Below are 11,244 nucleotides of genomic sequence, written 5' to 3'. Positions count from 1 at the left end.
ATATTGTGGGCTTCTAAAATAATTTAGCGACTATTGCTTTCAGCAGAGCCACATGTTTGTGTTTTATAATCGCTTTGATAATGTTGATATTTCAGTCATGAATAGGCATACATTCATTTTCTGTTCAAAGTATTACAGTTTCTTACAAATCAAATAAAAAAGAAATCTCCAATTCAAAATGAGACTATCAAATGTATATACTATCAGAGATAATTCTATTTCCCATTGTTTATTGTTGGGGTAAAGGGGCTGGTGGAAATTTGAAGTCAGTTGGCAAATGAATTTTTGGGACTTCAAAGAAAACCTGGAATTGCAAGTTAAGAATCAAAAGATATAACAAAGTTATTATATATACATATATATATATACATGTATATATGTATATGTATATATATATATGAAATATAAAGTAAGTCTCAATGTCAAATCTTTTTGTATTGAGATTATATCAGTGAGCCTGTCTTAGAGGAATGATCTGTAGAGAATATCAGAATATCAGACAGATATACAATTTAAGCAGCCTACAGTGGTGTCCAGAAGCCAGGTGTACCAGCTCAAAGAGCCTATTCTGTTTGTTGCTGTATTTCATGACATCACATTGGTATCTTTACAAGAGAAACAGTGGAAGTATTTACGCTATGAACATACGCAAATACCACGAATCAGGACCTTTTTTCCTCCTGAAAGTGGTTTACAAACACCACTGCAGCAGACAGACCTAAACAATTGTTAATAGTTGTGATGTGGGAAAGAACCATTGGTTCAAAAGCATTTAGACCTACGGAGCATGATGCAAACACTCTAGGCTGATCAGAGGGAAGAGTGACTAAAGAATCACAAAGAAGCATTGTATAGGAACTGATGTCATACTCTTGTCTTTTTGGCATCATTGTCACCTCAGGATGAGGTGATCTTTCTTTCTCTCATGTATATACCTGGTTCTATATAGTATTTATATATGGAGATTTATTATGGGAATTGGTGCACATAATTATGGAGGCTGAGAAGTTTCATGATCTGCCCTCTACAAGATGGGGAATGATATGGAACCAGGAAAAACAAGTATGCAATTCAGTCCTAGTCTGAAAGTCTGAGAACCAGGAGAGCTGCTGTCCAAGGGAATGAGAAGACGGATGTCCCAGCTCAAGCAAAGGGAACAAAACTGCCCTTTCTCTACCACTTTGTTTTATTCACGTCCTCAATGGATTAGATAATGCCCACCAACACTGGTGAGGGCCATCTTCTGTACTCAGTCTGCTGATTCAAATGCAAATCTTTTGCAGAAACACCCTCACACCCAGACACACCCAGAAATGATGTTTTACCAGCTATCTGGGAATCTCTTAGCCCAGTCAAGTTGATGGATAAAATTAAGCATTATACCATCCCATTTGCCAACATACCAAGATACACACACACACACACACACACACACACACACAATGAAAGCAATCTATTTTCAACGAGGTGTTAATTAGAATTAATTTAAACTTTCTCGCATAAAAATGATTGATCAAAAGTGTAAAAGTTTTAAATTCAATAAAATATTAAAAGGAGAATTAGAAAAGATTGTGAAACATTCCAGATGATTTCAGTGACTCTAGGTAAGTCTTGCTGAATCTGACCAATTTTGTTTTTGTTTTTAGATACTTTAGGATGACATTGACTTTTTAGAGTAGCAAATTGAATTATTCGTATGAAAAATCATGGAGGCAGATGCAGGAAGCCACGTGGACCAGGTGGTTGAGTTTCTTTGGAAGCTTCTCAGTAGAACCCATATGAGCAGTATCTTCTACACCAAGATGGGCGGCTGCCACCATATCCATAAATGCCATTGCCTCAGCCATAACCATAGCCTAGACCACCATAGCCACATCCATAGCCACAGCCATAGCCACCATAACTACAGCCCAGGCCATTGTAGCCATAACCAGACCTCCATAGTAGTTGCCAGAATAGCACATGGTTTCAGGAGTGAAGAATTTGATTGAGTAGCAGGGAATCAGTTTCCTCAGTTTAAACATCACCACCTACAAAGCACAAGTACTTATATATATATGTGTGTGTGTGTGTGTGTGTGTGTGTGTGTGTATATATATATATATATATACCCTCAGCTGGGTGGGACACATCACAGGACGGTTAATGACATGTTTTCTACTAATGTACATTAGTACATGTCCTGAATCTTTGTTTTATTAGACAATGTGAGACTTTTGTAAGCAAGATGACTTTGCTATTGAGTCAGCAGCATTCTTATGATCAAATCATGTGCTTTTAATGTGTTTTTCTTATTCTCATTTTATAACCCTTACTCACCCTTTATTTAGCTTAAAATATTTGACTAGTTTTTAATCTAGTTTAATCATTGACTGGGTTATTAAATGTTGATTTTTAAAATTCTATCATTTCATATGTATATATTATGTGAGGTTCTTTTACAAGGTGGAAAATAACTTTCCTAACAATGGAGCTTATTCGATAGAGTCATATAAGCTTTTCTGTGTTTATTATTTACTTTAACAAGTAAATTTTATGCAGGCATAACAGTATATAGAATTGTATTTTGAAGCTTTACAAACATCCTCAGGATTTAATAACTGTCATTATTCCTCCATCAGTAACTTTTCTGCCTGTATACTTTTTATCATTATTGTATTTCTGGTGAATATTTAAAAAAAAAATCCAAGACAAGGTTTAGCATTTTTCTTATAAGTACTTCAGTGTGTATCTCTATCACAAAGTGAGTTTAAATATATAGCTACCATACCATAATCACACAGATGAAGTTAAGGAAAAAGTTTCTTAGAATCCTCTAATACTTAATTCATCCACAGGTTTTCTTGATTTGTTCAGAAATATATTTTTAATTTTTTTCACATTGAGGCTCATATTACATTTAGGCATACTGTCTCTTACCTCTTTTTAAAAATACCACAGTTTTTTCCCCAATCATTTTTTTCATGCATTTTTATTTTTTGAGGAAACCATATTTTGTCCTATAGTGTTCTTATATTTTAAATGGGGCTCTTGTCTTCCTTGATTTTTCTTTTCATATGTTCCTCTATCCCTTATGCCATTTGTGTCCTGATAGGTACATGTGGAGAGCTGATGTGATTATGTTCATTCTTCTTATTATTTTTTGATGAGAAAAATACTTTATAGGTACCCTGTGTACTTTCTTTGGTGTAATATTAGGAGGCACAGAATGCCTGGTTGTCCCATTGCTTCACATTTAGTAATGTTAGGATTATTAATTGGGTTCATGTTACAATCTTCCCCATCAGTTTTTATCTACTATTTTTTACACCTCATTATAGTTCCCTAGATCCATTATTGCTAGGAGTTCTAAAATGTTGATTTTAAAAATTCTATCATGACATCTCAGACCACTATAACTATAACCCAGGACGTCACGTTAGTTGGTGCAGAGCACATTCTGTTAGGAGTAGAAGGTTCAGTTGAGAAGCAAGAAATGTTTCCTGAGTTTGAATGTCACCATCTGCAAAGGACCTTTTATACAAAGCAAATAGTAGATGCGGCAAACCACAGACAATGCTGACTTTATATTTCAGACTAATTTGTAATAGAACTCTTCATAAATCTTTCTTTTTATATGAAATTAGTTCCTCAAACCATGATTACTTAGTTATGATGCACACAATCTATTCACTTGCCTTTAATAGAAGGATTCTATTCTCTTTTGAGCAATCTTGCCTACTCACGAAAACTAATGTATAAAAATATAGTTAATATCTTGGGTCTGTCTTCATATAATTTCATGAGCATGTAAGACCTTATTAGGTTTTTTCCCATTTTCATTTAAAGAATATTAACGTCCATTACATAATCAGACGTGAGGTGGAGAGTTGCTTATAGCCACAAGTCTATAAGTTTAATGAATTGTTTTCATTACAGCAAAAGATTTTTCATCCCAAAATAATGGTTCTCACTGATTAACGGCACCAATTAACTACAAATACATTTCTATACTATTATAAAGACAGGTTTTCTTTCAGTAGGATAGTTATATTAATTTTTAATGATTGTATTTGATTATATTCAGAGGAAGTCGACCATTTACCCATGCAACTTTACATTTATTTTATATTCCTTTCCAGTAATGTATGACGGTACCACATTCAGAGAGTTTGCTATCTATTTCTTGGTAGAAGGTTTTGGCATTTTATACATTCATCTCTCATAGTGTGATCAAGTCCCACTAACCTAGATATGAGAAGTGAGGAAGGCTTAGTTCAATCGTTCTGGTGGAGTTGTGGTCTCTTCCATCTTCCTTCCTCACCACTGCTATGTTCTCTTTCGCTCTTATACTGCCACAGAGTTCCTAACACACACACATGCGTACACACACACACATACACACACATGCACACATACACATGCACACACATACACAGGTGAAGAATGTAGAGTGGGAACATATATCATAGAACAGTTGTTGTTATGTTTGGGAAACACCTGCGTGTAGTTCTTGGTGAATATAGAGAAAAAAATCCTGTTTATAGGAGAATGTACTCTAGGTTTTCATTTTTAAATTAACATTTAACTTTCATAACCGAATCATGTTTTTTTTTTAACCAACATCAGCTGAATCCAAGTGTGAACCAAAAGTGGACATGGTATGTGTGCAATTGGCTGAAATCTGCTGGAGCAATGGTACACACACAGTATCACTCAAGAAAGGTATCATGCTTGAACATAGGAAAGAATTGACGATGTTTTTCCAATTCTGTATAGAAAAGTAAATTTTGCCTTATTTTGTTGGATGACTTTAAGCACACAATTGTCCAGTTCTTTCATCAGAATCATCAGAGATATGATATTATGCACTTTTCTCCCAGGGATTCATGGCCCTAGGCATGTATGGTAAAGTCTGGAAAAGGACTAACCCTCTACTTTCCACTGCTACTGAATTCATCTTCTCTTCTGAACTGACCCCAGGAAGGATTTGAATAACAACAGTTCGACCAAATAGAATCATTTGGGCACTGAGGCTCTGAAGAGAGATAAATGTGTACACATCATAATGGCCATGCTTTTCCACATGCTTTTAATTGTAAGGAAGCTCTTAATTTTAAAGCATTTTAAAAGCCACGTAAAACATAAACAAAGGTTTGTTAGCCTTATTTATTAATTCATTTATTTATCAAAAAAATAACAGAAACAAAAATAAAAACTCATATCCTTACTACTGCCAGGTGCTGTCCTAGGTGCTGGAGCCATGTGAATTCTGTCAATGGTATTACGTTCCCAGTATTTGTTGGTTTTTCTTCATAGCATAGCTGTGGTGTTTTCAGAAGGCCATTTGAGAAAATTCCATTGCTCTAGAGAGGAACATAGATGAAAATACTTAACATACTGAGAAAAGGAGATACGTGTTCTAATACTTTACGGCAAACTGTAAATGTCCTTATTTAATCTTATAACCCCATTTAAAATATTAATTAATATAAATTTGAAATTCTTGCAGAATTGATTGGTCATGTATAGTATTATTAAGGAATCATATCTGCAACATGAAATAAGTTATATTTCATATTAATAAAGTGGCTATGCTTTTACCAATGACTTGGGGAAAAGTTTATAATTTCAAATGAAGGTCAAAATGACACCAAATGTTAAGTCAAAATGAGTCTTGAACAGACTGATGTTGAAATTACATTATACAGATTTTTTTTTCTGATAGGGTCAGGAGGAAAGTTTTATTCAATGTAAAAAATAAGTTTTGACATCTTCAAAATAGAAGTTGGAAATATGAAATTCAAAACCATTGTTCCATGAGAGCAATGATGTAATTTCTTATGCTTGATGTGCTGATTAGATAACGGGATGGCACTTCCTAGGAATTCTCAAAGACAAAAATGCATACATACTTTGTGCTACTATCAGATTTGGAATGTGAAGGGTCATTTAAAAGATGCGAAGTGGAAAATTGAAGTACAACCCCCAAGAAACACAGTCTGAGATATGCAAATGTGGAGTATAAGGAAACAGCCAAAGACAGAGGTACATAGACTATAGTGATTGGGAAATAAGAGTATTGTTGTAGGATTTTATCCATTAATCAAAAATTTAGCATATGAGCTAATGTTTAAATATGATTAGATGTAGGTGGTTGCAGAAATTATAAGTTCATCAACAGCAAATTTCATTTAGAAATAACTTGTTCTTCGGCTTTGATTTTTTAGCATATCAAGAAAGGCAAAGTTTCCATCATAAAATTCTCACACTTGCATGCAACAGATGTAACAAAAGTAATATGAAAAAAAGCAATATTGTCAATACAGATTTTATTTAAAATAAATTTTGTCTGATATGAAGGATGTCACACTAAATTATATGTAGAGCAATAATTGTTGTTATAAGATAAAACATTTCTTTACTAAAGCAAGACATTTTAGATGATTTTATTCAACTGAGATGGATGTAGAATTTTAAACTGTTTTCTTCTTCCCAAATAGCCCAGGATGAGATCATCATTATTTCATTAATAGAAGAACTCAGAAAGCGGAGTCAGGAAATACAAAGAGGAGTCCTGGAGTATCTCTAGAAGTTTCTCAATACAATTCACAGTGCCAGTATTGCTACAGTAAGATGAGCGACAGCAGCCATAGCCATACCAGCCATAGCCACAGCCCAGGCCACCATAGTAATTACCATAGTAACTCACAGTGTTAGCAGTTGAAGGATAAGTTGAGAATCAGGGAACCAATGTTCTCTGAATGTCACCATGTACCCAGGTGACATTTATTAAAGGCCCTGTACCCAGGGCCTCTTATTAGAAAACTTCTTTAAGTTCATGTTTTTTTCATTTTTGTTTGTTCGTTTTTATCTTTTTTTGTTGTCATATCTGTCAATAACTCAGAATTTTTTTTATTGTTGAGTAGTGTTCCATCATATGAACATACTATAATTTGTTCATCTATTCTCTTCTTCTTTTTTATTAAATGAAAGTTTATTGGGGTGATACTTGTTAGTAAAATTACGTAGATTTCAGGTGTACAATTCTGTAATACATCATCTACATATCGCATTGTGTGTTTACCACCTCATGTTTTTTAGGCAAAGAGACTCTCATAGGCTAGATATCTTTTTGCTTTTAGGTCAAGAGTCTCACAAGCATATACTCTAATAATAGATACTCTATTATTAGATAATAATAATACTCTAATAATAGATAATTGCTATATTTTCAAATCTGCAGCAAACTAAACTAGTTAGTGAAAATTCCTTGACCAGGCTTCAAGGAATTTCTAAAGAATGTTGACTCCTCATGTGAGTTTATAGGTTCATGGCAGATATTTTAACTAAAATAAGAATTCTATCAAAATGCTTATGTATTTTTTTATATGACTCTTCTCCCCAAGGAAAATATTTCTTCAATGCTTCATGTTGCATAGACTGACATAATGTATATTCAAATGCCAGTATAAAGCCTCCTGTGCTTTCATCAGTACTTATGTTACTTTTCATTATTTAGGGGAAAATTACGGGAAAAAATAACTTGACTTATACATTTGTGTTTCTTATCAGGTACTAAAAGGATATGGAGAAATTGGAACTCTTGTACACTATTGGTAGGAATGTAAAATGGTGAAGCCATTATGAGAAAAAATATGGCAGTTCTTTAAAAATTAAAAATAGAACTACCATATGATCTGGCAATCCCACTTCTGGGTAGATATCCAGGTTTATATCCAGGAACATAGCCAAAAGAATAGAAATCAGGATCTCAAAGGGATACTTAAAACATGAAAACAATCTAAATGTCTATTGATGGATGAATGGATTAAAAAAATGTGGTATTACACATGATGGAATATTATTCAGCCTTAGAAAAGGAAGAATTTCTGTTATTTGTGATAAAATAGGTGAAGCTGGAGGACATTTCGAAAAGTGAAATAAGTGTGTCACAGAAGAACACATACTACATGATTCTGCTTATCTGAGGCATTTAAAGCAGTCAAATTCACAGAAACAGAGAGCAGGACGGTGGTGGACAAGGGCTGGGGAAATGGGGAGTTCTATTCAAAGGGTATCAAGTTTCAATTATATAAGATGAATAAGTTTCAGAGATCTGCTGTACAGCATTGTGCCTAGCGTTAACATTACTTTATTGTACTAAAAATTTGTGAAGAGTGTAGTTCTCATGTTAAAGGTTCTTACCTCAGTAACTATAAGGAAAAAAAAAAAGAGCAGGAGAAAACTTTTAGAGGTGATGGCTATGTTTATTTCCTTGATTGTGGTTGTGGTTTCATAGGTATAGTCATATGTCAAAACTCATCAAATTGTATGCTTTAAGTATGTGAAGTTTTTTGTGTACCAATCATACCTCAATAGAACTATTGAAACGGAAGATTGATTTTCCTACAGAGAATGGGCAGACCAGCAGTATTATTTGCTCTTCTCTCTTACAACGTGTCAGATTAATTTGTTCCAATATGGGGTTTCTCTTTCTACAGTCCAAATAGAGGTCTGGAGCCTTCATCCATTCCACTCGAGTTCCACTAATCTTCCAGTGTTCCTGGGGACCCGGAGTGAGGTATCCTCACAAAGTAGTATCTAGATGTCAGCAGAGGGAATACATAATTACCTGTGTGTTTTGAATTCTATTTTGAAGGCAACTGAAAGGAGAATGTATGATGCAGACAAAGAAGACGTCTCACTTGTGGAAGAGCTTAGTTTCTCTCTTAGGAGCAGCCATGAGGCAGACTGGACTTCAAGATAAATATTTAAATTCAGTATTTGAAGTACTTCTCATTGACATCATCTACAAACTAGATGGAGGAAGCAAAAGAAGTTGATTTGAGCAAAGCTAAAGGAGGAAGACAGTGATGTATCTAGTTGACTGAAACTTAGCTACATAATGATACTGAAATGGAATCTCTTGAGAAGTAGCATAAAAATCACTGAATTAATAAATTTCATCCATCATAGTCTATTTTATATCAAAGTTATTTTCTATTTTTAAAAAGTGATTTTGATATGGCTACCTGAATACTCAGAATGATCTCTTTATATAATTCATTTGTCCTCAGTCTCTTCATAGTCAATATATAGTTGAGCGAGAGCCTGAGAGTGTCCTTTTTTACCTCTTATGCTAAAGCTATGTTCCATTCTGAGTACTCCACAGAGAGCACATAAGGAGATAATAGTTTTGGGGCAAAATAAGTATCTGTGTATCAAGACTCTGGAGATAGTTTATATCCCTACTTCCTCATCTTCTCAAGTAAAATATGAAATTCTAGGGAGACATTTTTAACATTATTTATTGTCATTAATGCATTTGTTCAAAAATATTTATTAGGCACATACTATGTGCCAGCAACCCTTTTAGTTGCAGGGCTATAACCTTTATCAATGATATTGTGTTGAGTAAAATCTTTCTTATTGTTCATTACCCGAGGATGGGCCAATTACACAGGGCCTTTGAGAAAAACCCACCATCCCAGAGAAAAAAATTGGAGAAAAATTCTTTGAATCAGTTACTGAGACAATAAAATAAGACTTTTTAAAATGTAAACTAAACATAATTCCTGCATTATGTTATTGAAATTTCTTCAAGTAGTAACATTTTTCAAGTATCTGGAGTACATCCAGCCACATGTACCAATATCGAGAATATTGTGTGTATAATGAACGAGATGTTCAGAGACATCACTTCTCATTGATGTCTTATGAATGGAGCTTCCTTTTCCTCACTTGCTTGGGGCAAGAAATCTAAAATAATTAAGAAAAGCAGTTTTGTCTTCTTCAACTTAGACGCTGGAAGAATAAGGTTAATATCCCTAATGCAAGTAAAAGGTGATGATCCAGATTGCTGAAATGTTGTTTGCCAAGAAAGGAGACAGGTAGCTTCTTCTGATAGATCTCATTACTAAAAAGAGAGAGACCCATCAAGTATGCATGTATGTATTGTTTCCCTTTGCTGTTAAACTCAGACAAAGAGCAAGAAGTTTGAGAGCCAGAGGCACTTATACCTACCCGAAGGTACATATCTGAGTGGTATAATCTAGCTGTTGGATTTTGGAACAACAGCCAAAGACAGGCATGTCTACTGTATGTTAGTAGAAAACAGTGCTGTTATTGTGTGAAATGTCATTTAAGTGATTTCTGTATGAATAGTGCTGCTGCTAAGTATATATGAAGCAGAATATTTACATAGAGGTTGTTATAAAGGAATGATGGTCATGTCCTTATTCCTTTTCAAAAATGATCATTTGAGAATAGCAACAAATAAATAAGAGTAAATATTTTTTTGGTACCTACTATGTGCCAGACGCTGTTCTAAGTGCATGACACATATTAACTAACTTGACTCAAAATCGTCTTGTGGAATAGGTATTATTAATATTAGCATCCTATTTGTAGATGAGGCAACTGAGGCATACAGTTAAAATGGTCACACAACCTTAAGTGATAGAGGTAAGATTTGAACCCAGACAGCTGATTCTAGAAGTCTCACTCTTATCTACCATGTCTTACTGACACCTAGGAAGTTATCTAAGAACATAAGTTTACAGGGCTACTTGACTTGATCATTGAATTTATTTCTGAGCTTCATTGCATACAAAACAAAAATTAATGGTCCTTCATGAAATGTTTCTCATAGTCTGAGATATTTTACCAAGAGCTCCTTGTTTGTTGTTGAAATTTTACTAATGCCATGAAAAATAACCCTGCCAGTATTGTTTCAAATAAAGAAACGTTTATATGTAACTTTGAGTCAGAGCACAAATATTACAAATATGTTGAAATTTAAAGAAAACTCTTGAATGAAAATACACTGTTATAAACCAAATCCCATAATTTCTATTTTCTGTCTATAGATTCAGGATATAAATTTGAAATCAGTGGAAAAAATATTTGGTGTTTTAAAACTAGAATCATAAAATAAAATATTAATATAGGCGAGAAAGAAGTCCAGTTTTATCAGGACTGTTGTCCCAGAATTTCAAACTGTTGGCTTTTTGTCAATAGTCTCATGAACCTGAGTGATGGATTATGACTTTTCATAGTAAATCATCTCTCATAATAAGCCATCTCTCTTAAGGAGAATTCTTAAAAGAAAAAAATAAATGAGTTTGGAGCAGTGGGAAAGAGATGGAAAAACTCAAGGTTAAAGCAAATTATCATGACCCACTGGATATCAGCCAAAAGAAGGTAAAGTTATTGGTTGTCTGGAGTAGGTCATAGTGTCTAAAAGTGCTATTTCTTGCCATG

General features: G+C 34.0%; 1 pseudogene across 1 annotated transcript; it reads right to left on the bottom strand.

The window, feature by feature from the left end:
- Positions 1 to 1,764: 1,764 nt before the first annotated feature.
- Positions 1,765 to 1,964, bottom strand: LOC308507993 (annotated as a pseudogene). The gene has a single exon. The product of its transcript is annotated as an uncharacterized misc_RNA (transcript).
- Positions 1,965 to 11,244: the final 9,280 nt, after the last annotated feature.

The sequence above is a fragment of the Rhinolophus hipposideros genome, assembly GCF_964194185.1.
Source record: "Rhinolophus hipposideros genome assembly, chromosome: 2".
Lineage (NCBI taxonomy): Eukaryota > Metazoa > Chordata > Mammalia > Chiroptera > Rhinolophidae > Rhinolophus > Rhinolophus hipposideros.
This window is presented reverse-complemented; position numbering and strand designations above follow the sequence as displayed.